The sequence below is a fragment of the Canis lupus genome, chromosome 1 (assembly GCF_011100685.1).
Source record: "Canis lupus familiaris isolate Mischka breed German Shepherd chromosome 1, alternate assembly UU_Cfam_GSD_1.0, whole genome shotgun sequence".
NCBI lineage: Eukaryota > Metazoa > Chordata > Mammalia > Carnivora > Canidae > Canis > Canis lupus.
In genome coordinates this window covers 56502136-56519883 of record NC_049222.1, presented here as the reverse complement: position 1 = coordinate 56519883, position 17748 = coordinate 56502136, and the positions used below count along the sequence as shown (strand labels likewise).

The following is a 17748-nucleotide window of genomic DNA, read 5'->3' as shown; positions in this document are numbered from 1 at the left end:
CAATCATGGTGTCTGGACATTTAGCCGACACCAAAACGAAACATAACAAAGTTGAAGTCTTGCGGTTTGTGCAGGTGCAGGATGTACAATGTTTTACCCAACCGACGATAACGGATTTCAAATCCCTTGCCTTTTAAAATAAAAGGCAAACACCTACAGTCTTATCCACTAGCCAGCAGGGATGAGCCTTCACTTCAGCAAGGAATGAAGGACAAGGACAAGAAACGGGAGATCATCTCTATACTTGGTTTTTGGTTTTGTACTTTTAAAAACACTATTTCACAAATAAATTGTCAAAGCCAGAAGCCATTGACATCTGGCACATTTGCATCATGAAAAATCCATTCTACTGTATATGGCTACAAGTAGTTTTTAGAAATTGATCTGGTTAAGGGAGTACTGGCCATCGGGATGGAATATTAAGGTGAGATATTACTTCTTGAGGGCCTGAGCTAAGTCATTAACTATTAAACCAACTCAACCAACCATTAATCAACCAGGCACCACAAAGTCTCCTGTCATTTCAAGGATTTGGGTGAAGATGTTCTAAGATTCTGGAATGATTATTCTACTTCATATTTAGAAAGCATCCAGTCTGGAGACGCCAAGAAAGGAATGGGGTTCATTCATGTTTGTCATGATTCACATTGATCTCTTAACACTGTGTTTGCGATCCAAAATCTATTTTGGTGGCGAGTTAGAGCGGCTCTGTCCTCCTGCTCTGCTGTCATCCTCTCCCACGCCCTAGCCATTATGAGCCTGGCTCAGGAGGCTATGGTCCCAGCACAGGATTTCTGGTAAAGGGCAGAATCTTTAAAGAAAGTCTACATATATGCTCCTCCCTTGGAACCACAATTAATTACTGCAACTAGAAATCCTATCTTCTTTAGAAAAAAAAAAACAAACAAATGTAATAGTATGACAGGATATGAAAACAGAAACCAGGAAACCATATCAATTTCTGTCTTCTTTGAATAAAAGCTCTTCCCAGACACATCCTTAGGTGTAGTAATTATGAGCCTATGTTTATATTTGTGCTTTGCTGCTCAAGGAGCTCACCCTCCTCCCCAAACATGGTGTATCTGCTGCTCTACTCTAGTTTTTCCCACTTTTTTAATAAAAATTTTATTTATTCATTCATGAGAGACAGAGAGGGGGGCGGGCAGAGACATAGGCAGAGGGAGAAGCAGGCTCCATGCAGGGAGTCAGACGCAGGGACTCGATCCTGAGACTCCAGGATCACGCCCTGGGCCGAAGGCGGGTGCCAAACCACTGAGCCACCCAGGGATCCTCTCTTTCCCACTTTTGATAAAGCAGCTTGAAGCTCCTTTTCTCTAGGAATGCTTACTGCTTAGTTCCACTGACATTAACCCTCTTCTCCTCTAAATTCCTGTGTCAACAGCAGCCATCTACCCACTGGGACCAAGCTGGTGCCAAACACTTCATCAGGTGCTCCAGGGATTTATGGGATGGTTTTGCTGGGACAGCTTTGTGTTGAGTTTAGAAAATAAAGGTATGTGTGTTTGGATTCTCTCTACCCTACGAATCTTTGACAAGGAGGAGCTATTGAAGGAAACAGCCTCAGGACATACACTCATGTCCCCGACATGCAGTGTATGCTGACACCTGACCAGTAGGACCCTGAACCATGAGGTTTCCATGCAGGCTAACCACAGAACTGGCTAGACACACAGTGCGTTGTGCTTCCCAAGTCCACCACCACCGAGTCACCTGCCAGTTTCAAGCACATGGGAATACGAGCTTCATGGGTCCATTTCATATCAGGCCACAGAACACGTGAAAACAACTCCTGGGCCTGGTTCATCCATGAACCCCTCTGCCCCATCCATGAGCCTGCACACACGTGTGGCTGCCCACCTCGCAGTGTGTCTGTTTGCCAAAAGGCCTAAGCAATGACCTCCACCTCCTGAGGACTCTCAGACTATGAGCCCATAGTCTCTAGGGCTATGGCATCCAGAGTGTTACACACCAAAGGTGATGTGCCCCAATAGGGGTCCCCTTTTATGGAAACTCTGGCTAAATGACTCATGTATCATAATCCCAACTGGATTAAAATTTCCCAGATAGCAAACATGGGTTTAATAAACTCCTCAGAAACCAGCACACAGTGGGAGCCCAGGCACCCCAGATGAGCCTGACACCACTGAAGACCCCATGCACAGAACCCTCTGACGAGCAGAGCCCCGCAGAGCCATGTTTCAGAAGGGGTGGAGGACATCTCCAGACCCCGCCCATCTCAGTTTTCATATGGGAGAAATGAGAAGGCAATGGAAACGTGCCAGAGAAGAGGGGTGCACTGCACCCTGACATCCAGGGTGTGGAGTATGAGTGAGGTCACAGGCTGCGTGCACAGCACCAGGGACCTGTGAGACAGAGTGTCTATTCGCAGAGAAGAAGGTGTGGATGCGGCTGCCTCCACCTCCGCAGGCCACAGCTGAGGGTGGGGACATTTGCAAGACTCACCCTGGGCCCTGGTGATCTGCACCTCATGATAGGCCTGCTTCCCACCCACATCCTCACTGCACTGGGGCCGGAAGCTGGTGCTCTGCTCCTCCCATCTGTCTCCATGGGACTCAGCTCCCTGGATGAAAACCCCAGTGGGCACGCCACACGGGAAAGTGCTGCCAGAGAGCCCGGTAAGAGAGCACAGAAGGTATTGACGACGGACAGACAGTGCCAGTCAGCGTGATCCCACTGAGCACTCGACTTACAGCCTGGTGATCTGACAGTGAACCTTCTGAAAACCCTACTAAATTAACAAACACAGTGAGGAAGTGAGGACTTACGGAAAGGAATATGGTGCGAGGATAATTTATGTTGGATCCACACCACTAGTTTCACATTTTCAGACTTACACTGTTTCTCTAAATTACACACTCAAGTCATTTCTTAATATTGAAGCTGTGTGTGTTTATTATCTCCCTACAGATTTTCCATAGGCTGGTCCCGTAGGCTCTTCTCAACAGATGGTGACAAACCGTTACTGACATGGAGAAGCAGAAATCCAGTTTCATTTTGGAACGAAATGCTTTCACTCAATGCTTCAATGTTTATTTATATTTGTTCAGGGTATATTAATTTAAGGCAGAACTATTTTCTCCAATCCAATATTTTTATTTGGGAGGTAGCCACAGAATGGCTAACTGTACTCCCTGGAGGGTAAATGGATTTTATTGTTCTGTTTCCAAGAACTTTCGGAGGCACTTTGTTTCCTCAATATAACAGTGACAGAGCTCGTGCATGCTCACCCCATGGTCAGGCGGGACACCTCTCAAGTGGCAGCTCATCACAGCCACACCTGCATGTGCGGTGGCCGCCTACTGGATGCCCACGGTGGCCCTCCCCTCGGACTAGGACCACAGCCCTCCAGCCAGAGCCCTGGGTGACCCCGTGCAGCGGCAGAGTGATGCATCAGCTTGGTGGAAATCCATGTCGACCTAACTCCTTGCCTAGATTTGATCACATTGAACAATGATCAGAATCAGCCAATTCTATACTTTGCAGTAAGAAACACACTTCCCTTCTCAACTCTGTGCCCACAGATTGTAATACAACCAACCACATCCAGGTGAAAACTGTCTTTCTTATGGCTTCATGGCAATCTCAACCTGTGCCCTTTACTCTCAAAATGTAATAAACTCAGCAGATGAAGGCTATAGCTTTTGAAAGGATGGTGTGGATGAAAAGTGGTTTGGAATGTGAGTGTTTATCTGCACGTGTTCACTGTGGACTCTGGGGGATGCGCAGCTTGCTAGAGTACATGCTCCCTATGGCAGGACAATCTGATTTCAAATGAATGAGAAGGAAATCAGCACAGAAGAAAAGTAAGAGTGAAGACAGTTGGTGGAACATAGAGTTGGGTAAAATACAGAAGGCACATCGGGTGTGGACAGAGCCGTGTGCCTGACTCCAGAGCCGACACAGAGAGGGAAGATCAACCAGAAGGAAATGCAGTACAAATCAGACCACAGGGAGAGAAGTGCCACTTGCTGATGTCAAAACAGGAGAGCAAGACCCTGTGGCCACCAAACAAGCTGTGTCGTGAGGCTGACCACATACTTGCCGATATCCTGACTGAGGACCACACTTCCAGAGGGTTCAATTTATAAGGGGTTCCCACTGAGCCTACAGCACAAGCCTGAAGATGTGCAACTCCCATCACTATAGCAGACTCGAGGGGTCTGCAGACACACCTCACTGCCTGCCCAACGCTCTTGTACAAATACAGCAAGAACCATGTACATTTCTCTCCTGCACATTTGCTCTGTTCTCTCAGATTTTGATAAATATTGAGCTCCTCCAGATGTTAGGGCCTGGAATGCATCTCTTCTCTGAAGTTAGTTAAATGAGGAACTGTTTGCTTTCAGAATCCCATCAATTAGGAGTCTAACCATAACATACAGTGGATAGAAGAATGTTTTCTACTTACAGAGGTGGCCGGCCAAGGTCCTCAGAAAGCTGCCTGGGGCCCACTCAAGCACACACAACCCGGGGCTGGTCAAGATCTGGAGTCTCTACGACCATATTTCAAGCTGAAAAGAGGCTGTGAGCAGGCATAGCCATGACAACAAGTAGTGAAGACACCGATTCTGAGTGGTGCCACTTCCTGGGGAACCATCCACAATGGTTGTGAGACACACGTGCAGGTCACAGAACAGGGTCGTTTGCTAGGTAAGTTTACTAACTATACCCTATACTATAGGCTAATGTTTAGTTTTAGAATGACTGACCTGTAGTCCTCCTTCGTGGGTGATAATTAGGGAGTAGGGACCATTGCCTTTTATGGACCTGATCGGTGCAGGCTGTTGTAGCATGTTGCAGCCAACAAAGACGAAACCCAAGTGGCCACAGGCACGTTTGTGCAAATGCTAAGGCCAAGTCCTATTAAATGTGTCTATTCTGATTCTTTAATAGAATGTATATAAAAATGCAGCTGTGTCCCAGACTTCCCCAAACTACCTCGAGTAATCTGAGCCGAGCCTGCAGAAATCTCTCACACGTGGCCAATTATTTCTGAAGAGGGAACAGCAGAGGCTAAATGAGAATTCTGATTTTCTAATGCTCCCTCGAGCCCCGAGCTTCAGTGGTCTCTACACCCGGGGTGGACATGGCCAGCCCGGCACCAGCCCCTGACACGGCCCAGAGCAAACATTGTCGAGCTGCTAGGAGCAAGGCAGGTCTGCGCTGGATTGACACCTACTGATCTCACTTAGGCTGGAGGGGATTTTTCCCTCTGGACCCTAGACTTCTTTTCCCAAGCAGCGTAAGGAATGCACCTCTTTAATGGGATGAGGCTTCATCTCCTGGACTCATACTTTGTCTCTGGTAGGGCTATTTGAATGATTTCTCCAATTACTAAAGCCACAGACTGTTGATTTTTACTGTTCTGAGCGAGGTAGCTCTTATCTTAACAAAGCCTGCAGACCATGAAAGCCAGATCGATGTCTTCACTCTAGTGTCCAAGAAGGTATATGACCGGCTATTAAACATGTAAACACAGAATTTACTTCCTCCCCAGAGAGCTCCTTGCCTCCTGCAGTGAGAAAACCCAGAGCTTGTCTGGCTGCCTTCTCTGCACCCATAGACTGGCCTCCCCGGCAGTGGAGCTACAATGGTCGAGCCACAGCTTGCCAAGGGAGGAGTCATACTCATCTGCCCCAGGGTCCAGGGTCATGGAGGGCTCAGCTCTCAGCCAGCCTTTGCTGTGTGTACACCCTCCACGCTCCAAGGGAATGGAAGCTTGCCAGGAGGTGGCACACGAAGCCAAGTGGCAGACTTAAGGCCAACTCCTTGTTTCTACATCTGAGCCTGTGCTATTTATTTTTGACAGGTAAAGAAGAAACAGCAGGAAAAATACAACCACAAAACCAAATGCTGTGATGAAACTAGAAGCCTGATATCACAGACGAGAGCATGAGTCTAGTTCCAGAGGCACCCTCACTGGCTGTGTGACTTTGTGCAAGTCATCTAACCTCTCTGGATCTAAAGGTCCTCACCTCAGAGCAGTGCCTGGACTGGCTGCTGTCCAGGCCAACACTCTGCTCTAGCATCCCATAATCTCTGCTGGGTGGAACCCAAATGGGCATAAGGGAAGTGAATCTCCTGGCCTATCACCCTCCAAGATCATCCTTCCAAAAGTGTGTTCATCATAAGCCAGAGCCAGGGCAAGATCCCAGCCCACCCAAGGATGTGTAGTATTCTTGGTGTCCTGGGAGTCCCAGGTGTCAAGACAAAGCAGAGAGGACTTTGAATTAATGGTGAGAAGACAAGGACTGCACACACAGCTCTACTCTTCATTGGCTCCCTTGACACAGGGTGACCACCTCACTTCTGTTGAGCTAGAGGTGAAGTGGCCAATCAGTGCTGTTGCTGTTTTTCTCTAGCAGCAAACCCTACACAGGAGCCCCAGGGAAGAAAAGTAGGAGGACATGGAGGAAGGTTCAAACCATTTATATTGATTTTATTAAATTGAGCCTCACTCAAATTGGATTTAGATGGTGATTATAGTGGTGATGGTGGTGGTGGTGGTAGTGATAATAGTGGTGGTGATGATGACAGCAATAATGATGGTAATGATGGTGATAGTGATGATGATGATGACGGTGATGATGGTAAGGTGATGTTGATTACTGCAATAATGATGGTGATGAGGTGATGGGGGGTTGGTGATAGCGATGGCAATGATGATGGTAATGATGGTGGTGGTGATGATGGTAGTGATGGTGATGGTGACAACTGTATTATAGTTTTATTTTGACTCCTTTAATCATAAATCACAGAAGACATTCAATATAGCCCACCTTATCATCTGTGCCATACTATAAAGAACTTAGTTCCAATAAGATTCATGGAAATACGTGTGTGTGTGTGACTCTCACTGGCTTGCACATAAGCTAGAGAGCTCACCATACCCCTGTGGTGAGGTCTCAGTAATACAGATTTGGGATATTTAATGTCATTACAGTCATCTACAATGCACAGATAAAGTGACCTTCTCTCATGGGCCCTCTTCTCAGCTGTAAAGACTGAGAGAATGAATACACATAAAGCTTCTGCACCGACGTCTCTGAATCCTCAATCAATATTCACAAGCACGAATGCTCTTGTGGCTTTTGGTGCTGTTGCTGTTTTGTCTTGGGCACCTCTGACTCCCCATCCACAACTCTGTCAGTGATTTTTTTTAATAAAAAATTAATTATACAAAAATCGTCCAGGATATAATCCAAATTCCATAATAGGACCTGATTTGAATCCTGCCAAACCTCCAGCCTGTTTTCTCCTTTTAGAGTATCACATGGTGACCTTGGTCTGCTTCATGAATCCAGCTTCTCTGGCTTCATATATTTAAGGAATTCTATAGGAATGCCCCAAATGGTAGAGCCAGCAGATAAAGGGCTCACTTAATCCATATTCATTTATGTAAAAATTGAGCTAACTCCCAACCAGATACATATGCTATGAAAATTAAAACCTTGTCTGTAGAGAAGGGCTTCTGAAAACATTGCTCTTCCCAGTGTTTACTAAGGCTGGCTGCCAGGACTCATTCTTGCCCAGAACCTGAGCAGTTCCTGCTTTCTGGGGTTGTCCTTGCTCAGAGGGGAGGGACATGCTCTCATGAGCCCCAGAATAACAGCTTCCACATCCTGAACTTCCTTCTTTATGGACCATGTGTCTTAGGTGCAAAACAATCTGCTTCTTCTGAAAAGCATTTTGTATGTCAGCTACTCCTTTGTGAAGGAAACTGTGTAGAGATGTTGACATCAGGAACAATGCCCTAAAGCAGAGAGGACTTTGAATTAATGGTGAGAAGACAAGGACTGCACACACAGCTCTACTCTTCATTGGCTTCCTTGACACAGGGTGACAGCCTCACTTCTGATGAGTTTTAGAGGTGAAGTGGCCAATCAAAAGTCATGCAGAAGTGGACTTTAGGGCTGGTGCATTCTGGGAAAATAGTATGTGCCAGTAGAATTGGTTCACTTGGCAATAGAAAGTGATGTCAACAAATGACATGCCATGACTAGGAAAAAAAGGGGGAGGGTCACAAGGAACTAAGATATCCACAGGTATCTATTCGTCTGATATCTGTTTTATTCCTTTCTTTGCTTCAAAAATAATTCCTCCATTAGAGAAGTTACAAAGACAAAATTGCTATTCCCTTGTATTTGAATAAACAAATATACCCCGTATAAGTAAAAAGTGATTATTATTTAATAGTACAAAGTGTTAAATAGAATATTGACCTCAACTGGACTCGTAAGAGCTTATCAAATGGTGCTACCAGAAGTGGTGTTTCACAGCAGATGATGTGTGTTTCTCAGATCAGAAATCTAGGACTTCCTGAATCTGAGGAACTTGTGACAACAGTGTCATTCTACGTCAGCCAGATTCTGAGACTTCCGACTCTGAGCAGAGACAGGTGCCCCAGATTCCCCCCCTGGAAACAAGCCATCATACATTCCAAATAAGCAACTTAGTCTAATAAACAAAAGCACAGAGAAAAAAATGGGTTGAGAACCCAATACTCTAAAGCTAATCTGCTGGAGATCACTCTCAGAAGATTCATCTCAGGGATTTCTGAAAGTTGCCTAATGACCAAGGGCCAGTCCATTTATCCTTTTCTGTCAGAGGGAGAACCATTGATCTTTCTGAAGAAATTGTTCTTGATTTGACAAGTCAGGAGAGAGCTAAGAATAAAATGAAATCATCCTATCAGGGAAAATATTCTAGAAGTTTCCATGGCCTGCTGTTATTCATTATAAACGAGGTTTTGAAAGTTTCCTACCATCGTTGGTCATCTGGGAGTGTCCCAGTAGCCCAACACAGAGCGTGTGTATTTGAGCGCTGTGGTCTCGGTTGGTCCACGGAAATTCTTAGAGAACTGAGTTATCCGGAAGAATGCGACTCAATTTCTACCGTCAGCCGTGCCATTTTCATTAGTTGGGTCTGCATTCTACAAGTAATAACCCTGTGCTCTGGCCAATGTCCAGCTTTGGTTGGTTTGTGCCTGTGTGCATTCCCTTGGGGTTTCTGGGAGAGAAGCAATTTTTCACCCTGACTCCCCAGCCCTGCTCGGCATCGGTGCTATGGCATGGCCCAGAGAGACCTGTGTCCAGCAGCACTGCCCGGGGCGTGAGAGGAGGATTCCTGATGTTGGCACAAAACCTGGAACAGGGCTTTTAAGAATGATGCCATGACATTTTCAGTCATTAAGAGGAAATTTTATCATGCACCAATCTCTGTTTCCTTGATTTTCCTAATTGCTTATCCTGTTGCAGTCTTAAGAGCATCAGTTCAGGGACTGCAATCCTGGCTCCCCGAGCACAGGGTCTAAGCATCCCTGCACCCCCAGCCTGCAGCACAGGGCCCTCTGCACCCATAGGCACACCACAAACATTCACTCACAAAGCTCGTGAAGAAGGGGCTTCTCAGTTATAATAAGAATATAAAACAGAGAAGGCACAGCGCAGTTGTGGTGTTCTGATGGGTTCTGGGCTTGGAAACGTGAGGACACGTGAGGACAGTAAGACTCGGGGACGGGCTGGGAAGGAGACAGCGGGTGGAAGGCCCTCTCGTGGCTTCCCTGGTGAAGAGGGATGAGCAGAGCACACGCAGCTCCTCATTCCAGGCCTGCACGCCCGGCACCCCGGGACCTGGCCTCGCCGAGCGTGCAGGCCGTGTGAGAAGCAAGACCGACGGGAGGCACGACGACGGTGCACTCGGGAAGGGTGTGCGGGGAGCCAGGGCCGACGGCCAGCCGCTCCAGGGATGACAAGAGGTGCTGAACACGGCCAACCAAAGCTGCACCTGTCACAGGAGGCAGTCTCCGACCACGGCAGACGCCAAGTTGTACAACGGATGGGTTCCCGGGGAAAAACCTGACCGCACACCCCGGCCCCGAAGCACCTGGACCCTTTCAGAGCCACCGGGGTGGTGGGAGCCGTGCCATGTGCCACATGCCATGAAAATGGGCATGCAAGTGATCCCGTGTCCTGGTGGCGCTTCGATCTGGCCAGGGCACAGGCCAGATACATGCAGATGAGCCACGAGGGACGCCTACAGTAATAAAAGTGAGCTCTAGGCCACTTAACAGTGAATCAGTTATTTTCCAATGTACACCACACTTGGGAGGTTTTTAAAGTGGTGATTTGGGACCAAACTGCTTATCATAGAATAAGAGTTGTTTAACAACAGATTTAACTTACTGAATGGTGTTTGAGAACAGTCTGTCCTCCTCGGTTATTCAAACTGTCTGTGAACGCTTGCTTACACCATTAGTGAATCTGGCTGACGCCTTCTCATGATGACCAGGCATCTAACCTCATTCCCTCTCTCCTCTGCAGAACCACCACTTGCAAAGTAGCAGAGGCCAAACCGATCTGGATTGTACCATACGAGTATCTCAGACAGCACTCCCCTCCCGCCTGAGAGAGTTTATTTAAGATCAGATTTCTTCTCAAAGAACCGTAGATGCGGCAGTGCCGGGGGGGCCAGGCGTCTGCGCGAGCCCCCTGCACCAGGTGAGGCCAACACTGGGGGCTCCGCTGTTTGGCAAATGCCTGCATGTCTTGAAATGAAGATACGTATCATGCTCTTGCATTGGGAAGCAAGAAATCATCTTGGACACTGCATTTTAGAAATTTAAAACTTAAAAAAAAAATTTAAAAAGCTAACCTATCTTTTTAACCATCAATGGGTGTGATTCTTCCTCCTAAATAGTTACATCCCAACCAACCAGGGGAGGGAAACCTGTCCATTTTCTTGGACGAGGAATACCTGAGTGGATTAACTGTATCGGATCCGAGATGGTGTTATCTCTGGTGGCGCGCACAGGTGTGAGAGCAGCCCCTTGCTACATCATTCGTAGGCTTTGAGACCCGTGTGCCTCTTTTCCTGGAGCAGAGGATTAGGTGAGACTCGAATATGGGCTCTCTGAGGGGAGGAGGGGGAAGGCGTGGGTTGGCCCCAATGGCCTCGCCTCCAGGATGTGCGTGCGTGCAGCTTCGGCTTCTTCTGGTAGCAAGGGGCCTGTGTCACCAGCAGCAGCGCTCGGCGGATCAGCCTCTTCCTCGCCCCCCCAGCAGCTGCCGGTGTGGACCGGGGATCCGAGCCCTGCGGGGAGGCCACTTGGAGCCCCAGCCAGGGAAGAAGGCCGCGCAGAGCCCCAGAGACTCAAGACAATGCACCGTGGAAGGGGAGGGGGCGCGTCCAAGCAGTTGTGAGGCTCTGGACAGGAGCAGACGTAGACGTGGCTTCAAATCAAGTTCTCATAAATGTCCACCTGGAAGCACATGAAAGACGTGGTCTCTCTGCCTTCCTGCAGTTTGTAAACTCCATTTTTATGCACAGATTTGCATGCGTAGACCTCTCCACTCGCTCCTGGGCGCAGCCTGGCGCCCAGGAAGCCCCTCCTCATGTTCTGTGGCTCAGCCAAGGAATAGCCTTAACACTCAGCTGTCGAAGTATTAATAAATGGAAAAAGTGCCCAACACCTCCCTGTATGTAACTTCAAATTTCCAGCTGACCTTTATGAGTCTTTCCTCTGCGTGCTAAGACCAAAAAAAAAAAAAAAAAAAAAAAAGAAGGCTTTGCTCCTTTAACTTGTCTTTATTTGTTCTTGTTTTATTGTGAATGAGTAATTCCCACAATTTTCCACCACGTCTCCTCCAGCTTCTCCTCGTCCTCTTAAAATGGAGAAAAAATATCAACTGAACTAAATAAATATCCTAATAAAAATCTCACAAAGAATTCAGCCAAGTGTAACACAATTAGGACCGTTTAGATCTTGCCTTGCACATGCCTCCTGCCACATCCAGCATCCCATCCGCTGTCCTCGTAAGCAACGGTACAAGCATCCTGCTTTCACAAGTGTGCGACGCACCCCTTGGCTTTTAGGAAACACCTGCATGAGAAGCTGTTTTCAGGGGCACCTGGGTGGCTCCGTTGGTGAAGCATCTGCCTTTGGCTCGGGTCATGATCTCAGGGTCCTGGGATCAAGTCCCACACGGAGTTCTCTGCTCAGCAGAAGATCTGCTTCTCCCTCTCCCTTTGCCCCTGTGCTCTCTCTCACACTATCTCTGTCGAATAAAAAAAATAAAATCTTAAAAAAAAAAAAAAGCCATTTTTACTAATGGAAGGTGACCTGCAGAGGGCAAGGTGAGAGAAAGGAGACACCTGCCCTGGTGCCCAGTGTTGGCCTGCAGCAGGCTCGCTAGCCAGCAAGGAGGCAGCGCACACCCAGCACGAGCTCCTGCCCCAGAGGCTACTGCAGCATCTTCACGCTCCAGCCAGGCTGTGTCTGGGCGCCTCTGAGCTTTATCACACATATTTTGTGTGTCCGTTAGAAAACACGTCTAAGGTATCAATCAGAAAAGCCAAAGGCAGGTGAGGTTTTGGGTCTGGGAATGCTCAAAAATATTTCCACATAAATTAATAGTAATAGCTTCCTTATACCATTTGGATTAACAGATTTCACTGGGATGCTCTGCTCTCTGGTAGCAGGCAAAGCTGAACTATATAAAGTCCTCATTTGCCACATGTCCCCGTGTCCGTCGGCGCCTTGCGGGTAATTCCCTGAAACCCATCTGTGAGATGGAACCAGCATCTTGGGATGTCCCTGCAGATGCCATGTCCTGATGATTGCACGCTCTCGACCACCCAACCACCTTGTCCTGAAATTCCTGCCAAGGCTTTAGGATGAAAAATACATGTGTGATTTTAACTGAATTTTTACTCATTGTATCCTCTCCTAAACCCGGATCTAAGGGCCCATTTCTTCATCACACATCCTACAAAATGCAATTTCCTTTTAAAAGTTTAGTATTCCTATTCACCTACAAATTTAATTTCATATTTAATCATCAAGCTCACTGGTCAAAAAACAAAATAAAGAAGCTCAGGTCTCTCTCCCAAGCATTGCTACTCAGTCCCCTGCCACATCCAGAAATGCAAACCCAAATTTTGAGTGGAGTTGATGAGCATGAATCGTTCACAGTAATGCCAGCAGACAGCTCTTTAAGGCAAAACACCATGTTTCCAAGAACGTCTCTCACACACAGTGCTGGCATGCTCACTGCCCATCCCGGCCGGGCCTCTTAGCAGGCAGGTGGCGGGACGCCTGTCTGTGCAGCTGCTGAGCATGGATGGGGCTGGACAGATGAGCCACCATGGGCGCAGAGTGCATGTGGTGACCCTGAGTGAGCCATGGATGCAGGGGTAGAGAGCTTTCATCTAAAAGGAAAGCTTTGTTCCAGCTAAAACTTAGCAGACGCTTGTCTATGACTTTGGTATTTGATACAAAAATCATAGAAGTTGAAGTTTTTAATGGGTGAAATATTGACCTCTTATATCATCTTTGGAAGAGCCTTGAAGGCTGTGAGGCCCACTCTGGAAAAAGGGTAAATTGTGGAGTTCCCGGGGTCCTCAGTACCCGTACAGGTGCTAGGCTCACAGTCCAATTGCCTTTCTGGTCAATGGGGCGCAAGCACATGGCACTGCATTCATTTCAGGCGCATGGAACAGCAAGATCCCCTAGTCCTGCACGGCCCTCACGGCTCACCATGTAAGCGCGTCACCATCTGTCCTCTAAACTGTTACAGGTTTACTGCCGACACTCACTATGCTGTACTTCTCATCCCCGTCACTTATGTATTTGGTACTGGAAGTTGGTGCCTCTCCATCCTTTTATCTACTTTACCCACCCCCACTCACCTCTGCTCTGGTGACCAGACTCTTCTCTGCGCTCAAGTCTGCTTTTCTGTTGGTCTCTTCTTTTCTTTGTCTTGTTTCTTCAATTCCACATATGAGTGAAATCATATGGTATTTGTCATTCTCTATCTCTCTTATTTCACTCAGCATCATAAATATATAAAGAACTTATACAAGTCAACACCAGAGAAACAAATAATATGATTAAAAGTGGGCAAAGGACCTGAACAGACATTTTTCCAAAGAAGACATACAGACAGCCAACAGACACACGGAAAGATGCTCGAGTTTTGGCGAGGATGCAGAGAAAAGGGAACCCTTGTGTACTGCTAGTGGGAATGCAAATGGGTGCAGCCCCTCTGGAGAAGAGGGTGGAGGGTCCTCAAAAAGTTAACAGAACTAAGACCCAGCAATTGCACTACTAGGGATTTACTCAAACAAAATGAAAACACTCAAACACTAATTTGAAAAGATACCTGCACCCCTATTTTATTGCCACATTATCTACAATAGCCAAGACATGGAAGCAGCCTGTGTCCATCCACAGACAAATAGGTGAAGAAGAGGTACGTGTGCATGTGTGCACATGCGTGCACTCAAACACACACACACACACACACACACACACTGGAATATTACCCAACCATAAAAAGGATGATGTCTTGTCATTTGCAACAAGTGTAGATCTAGAGGGTCTAATTACCTTTTGAAAAATATCTTATGCTATGCTCAGGGCAAGGTAAGGACCATTTTATGCTACTTTAGAAAATCATAATTAAAAAAAATAGAGTAGGACTAAAATATTGCTTGAGGGATGTCTGGGGGCTCAGTGGTTGAGCATCTGCCTTAGGCTCAGGGCGTGATCCCAGAGGCCCAGGATCGAGTCCTTCATTGGGCTCCCTGCATGCAGCCTGCTTCTCCCTCTGCCTGTGTCTCTGCCTCTCTCTCTGTCTCTCATGAATGAATAAATAATTTTTTAAAAAATCTTTAAAAAAATATTACTCGAAAAATGCAGGCAGGGTGCTTTTAAGGTCTCTAATGGAATCCGAGATTCCATTATACCTGCAATCACTGGGGACTTTAAGAAAGGAGATTTTTGTCTCTGTAGACTTGAAAAGACCCTGTATTGTGGCTTCCCCTGCTCTTGGAGGTCTTTGAAGGGAGGGACCCCCATCGCTGGCAGGTGCTACACCTCTGTTCGCCTCTGCTTTACCTGCATCTCGTCCCTGCAGCCGGTGCAGGCATGACCTCTGGGGGTTTCAGGGGGCACGGGGTGGGTCTGTGCATCTCCTCATGCTCGCAGGAGCAAAAGGTATACCTTCTTCCCTTTACCGGGTGGCCAGGACTCAGGGGTCCAGCCAGAATAATGGATTCTATCCATCGGGCCATCCTCCCCCCACGTTACACCCCAGGTATCAGACACTCATACTGCACACCTTCCAATCAGCAAAACCACCTGCTGGGCTAATTCCACAATATCCCTCAGGACAGAGCAGCCAAGAGGCTTTGAGTATGAAAAGAAACATGGCCTAATGTCCTTCATTGACAAGCTCTTTTCAGCATGGGAGTGCCTCCTGCGAGCTCCATGCCAGATGGTGGGGCCCCGGACGGCTCGAGGCCACCTCTTGGAGGACATGAGGGTAAGCAACACCAGCACACAGTCCGTGTACCCCAGATGCCACGTGAACACATACCGTGAACCCTGTCCAGCAGACAGGAGCCCGGGACAGCCTCCCTAAGAAGCTGAGTCCTGGCGGCCACACAAGAATGGGGAGACCCCAAGGGAATGGAAAAACCTGCAGCTCGCCACTGCTCTCCCACAGAGGTGAGAGGCCTTGGGAGGCCTAGAGTCACGGGCAGAGGCTGGACCTCGGGGGGCCCGAGGGGAACACGGGTAGGCTGGACCCCAGGGGCCCAAGGGGCACATGGGCAGGCTGGAGCTTAGAAAGACCTGAGGGAGTCACGGGCAGGCTGGACCCCAGGAGGCCCAAGGCGGGCACGGGCAGGCTGGAGCTTACTAGGACAGAGTGAAACACAGCAAACTTATAGATGGGAAAGGTAGTGCTTCAATGTCTTTGTTCAAAATTCCTACCATCCTGGGAATTTACCTCTGTCAGGACACATGGCAGGTCTTGTAGGGAAACTCATGGAATCAAAAAGCCCAAATCATGACCCCATTCTCAAAGGGGACCTGTTGGGGGGATGCTGATGCCCCCCACAGTAAGACGCTGGCTGTCATCTCGTGAGGGCCGAGCAGTGTCCTAACCACCCCACGGAGGGCGGGCAAGGCATCTGACAGCCAACAAACCCTCCAAACCAGGGGGCCGCTCATGAGACAGGTATCAGCTTGGCTTGGAAAGTAAAGGGCCCTCCCTGGCCGGGACTGAGAAAGCCGCTGAAGATGAAAACTGTACCTTCTAAGAAGAAAACGCTTCGGCCTAAGTGTGGCTTGAGTGTGTGCCCACCGGGCTGCCTTCTCCTCCCCACCACCAACAGTCTCTGTCCTGGACTTGCTTCAAGACCTACTTGTTTCTTTCCTAATAAGGATAACTATCTTCAAAAAATCAAAATGATGAAGTGGTCATGAACGGTACCAAGCTATACCAATTATACGGTTTGCAAAAAGTGGCTTGTGTGCCTGGAGACTCTGGTTTTTATTTAAGGGATGGGAGAGGAGGGGCACCTCGGCAGGGACAGCCGAATAATCCTCCTCCTGCGGGGACTGAGGGGCAGACTCTCCAGCTGGGGTCGTGCCTCCTCACCACGTGTTCCCTGGCCCACCGGACCTCACCTCCGACAGCCCGACCAGCCCACAAGACGCCACTCGTGTTTCTCAACTGGATGAGCAGCCGCTCCCATGAACCGACGACCATTCCCGCCCTTACATCAAGAACTGGGTCTGGTATTTAATGTGTTGGGTCTACCATGTAAAGAGCCTCCCGGCAAGGACACCACCAGGAGGAAACAGGATTGTCTCCTGTCATAGCACCTTTTACTAACAAACCGAGAAGCTACTCTGGACGTTAATAAATGGACTGGATGTCACAATGCAAAACTCACAGAGCTTGACTTGGAAGTAATGCAGTTTTGTATTGTCCAAAAAGAAAACGTCAAGAGTGTTGGACCCTTAGCAAAAAATGGACTGTTTGACGTTCATGAGACAGATTAAGACCAGCTACAAACGGCAAACATCATGGAGGGCTCTCCACGCACCTGTTAGATTCATTACTTCCTGTGAAGAAAAATCTCATCCACCAGTGTTAAAGTCTGACTTCAGAGGGAAGAGACTCCAACAGATGATGGAGGGAGAGAACTCCCGTCTGGTCCAAGAACATCAGGGAGCAATTCGGCTTCGCACTGAGCTCCTTCTCAGGGTAAGACATCATGTATACAAACGGTGCTCAACTAGGAATTCGTGTGGTGCTTGTGGTTGCACCTACATGACCTCTCCTTCCCTCTCTCCCCATCCCAAGAGGTGGGAAGGAGAATGGTCCATGAAACACAGAGTACATCGACCACAGAATCACAAAAATCACATCTCCCATAGACCCCATGAGCCTGCATCAAAAGGACATCACAGGAGATCTGGAGCTGGGAGACAGCCCCTCTTGTGAACACCCCAGAAACACTGAAGGCGACGGGTAGAGGCTGCCTTCATCCTGCTCTTCCTCTTCCTCTGTCTTAGCTACTTTCATTCCCAGTGTTGCTGAACGATAGAGACGTGTCTGGGTGATACCCTAGTCATTTCTATCTTTGTTCATAAAGAGGAAAATGTCTTAGAATTTAAAACCCTCTTTATCAAGACTAATGCAAAAAGAGCAAGAGCCACACTTCTCCAAGCGGAATTTATCCGAACTTGGTGTAAGACCAAGATCAAACATGTGCTCTGAGCTAAGGACGTTAGAGAATGATTTTCACGGTCTCTGGGGCATTGGCTAAAAACACACACAATCTGGAGATATTTAAAAGAAAAAAAAAAAAAAAAGAGAGAGAGAGAGAGGGAACCAAAATGAAATAGTG

General features: G+C 47.8%; 1 protein-coding gene across 1 annotated transcript in view; it reads right to left on the bottom strand.

The window, feature by feature from the left end:
• SMOC2 (SPARC related modular calcium binding 2) overlaps nucleotides 1-17748 on the bottom strand; it is a 158482-nt gene that overhangs the window by 19591 nt on the left and 121143 nt on the right. The gene's annotated exons all lie outside the window — the stretch shown is intronic.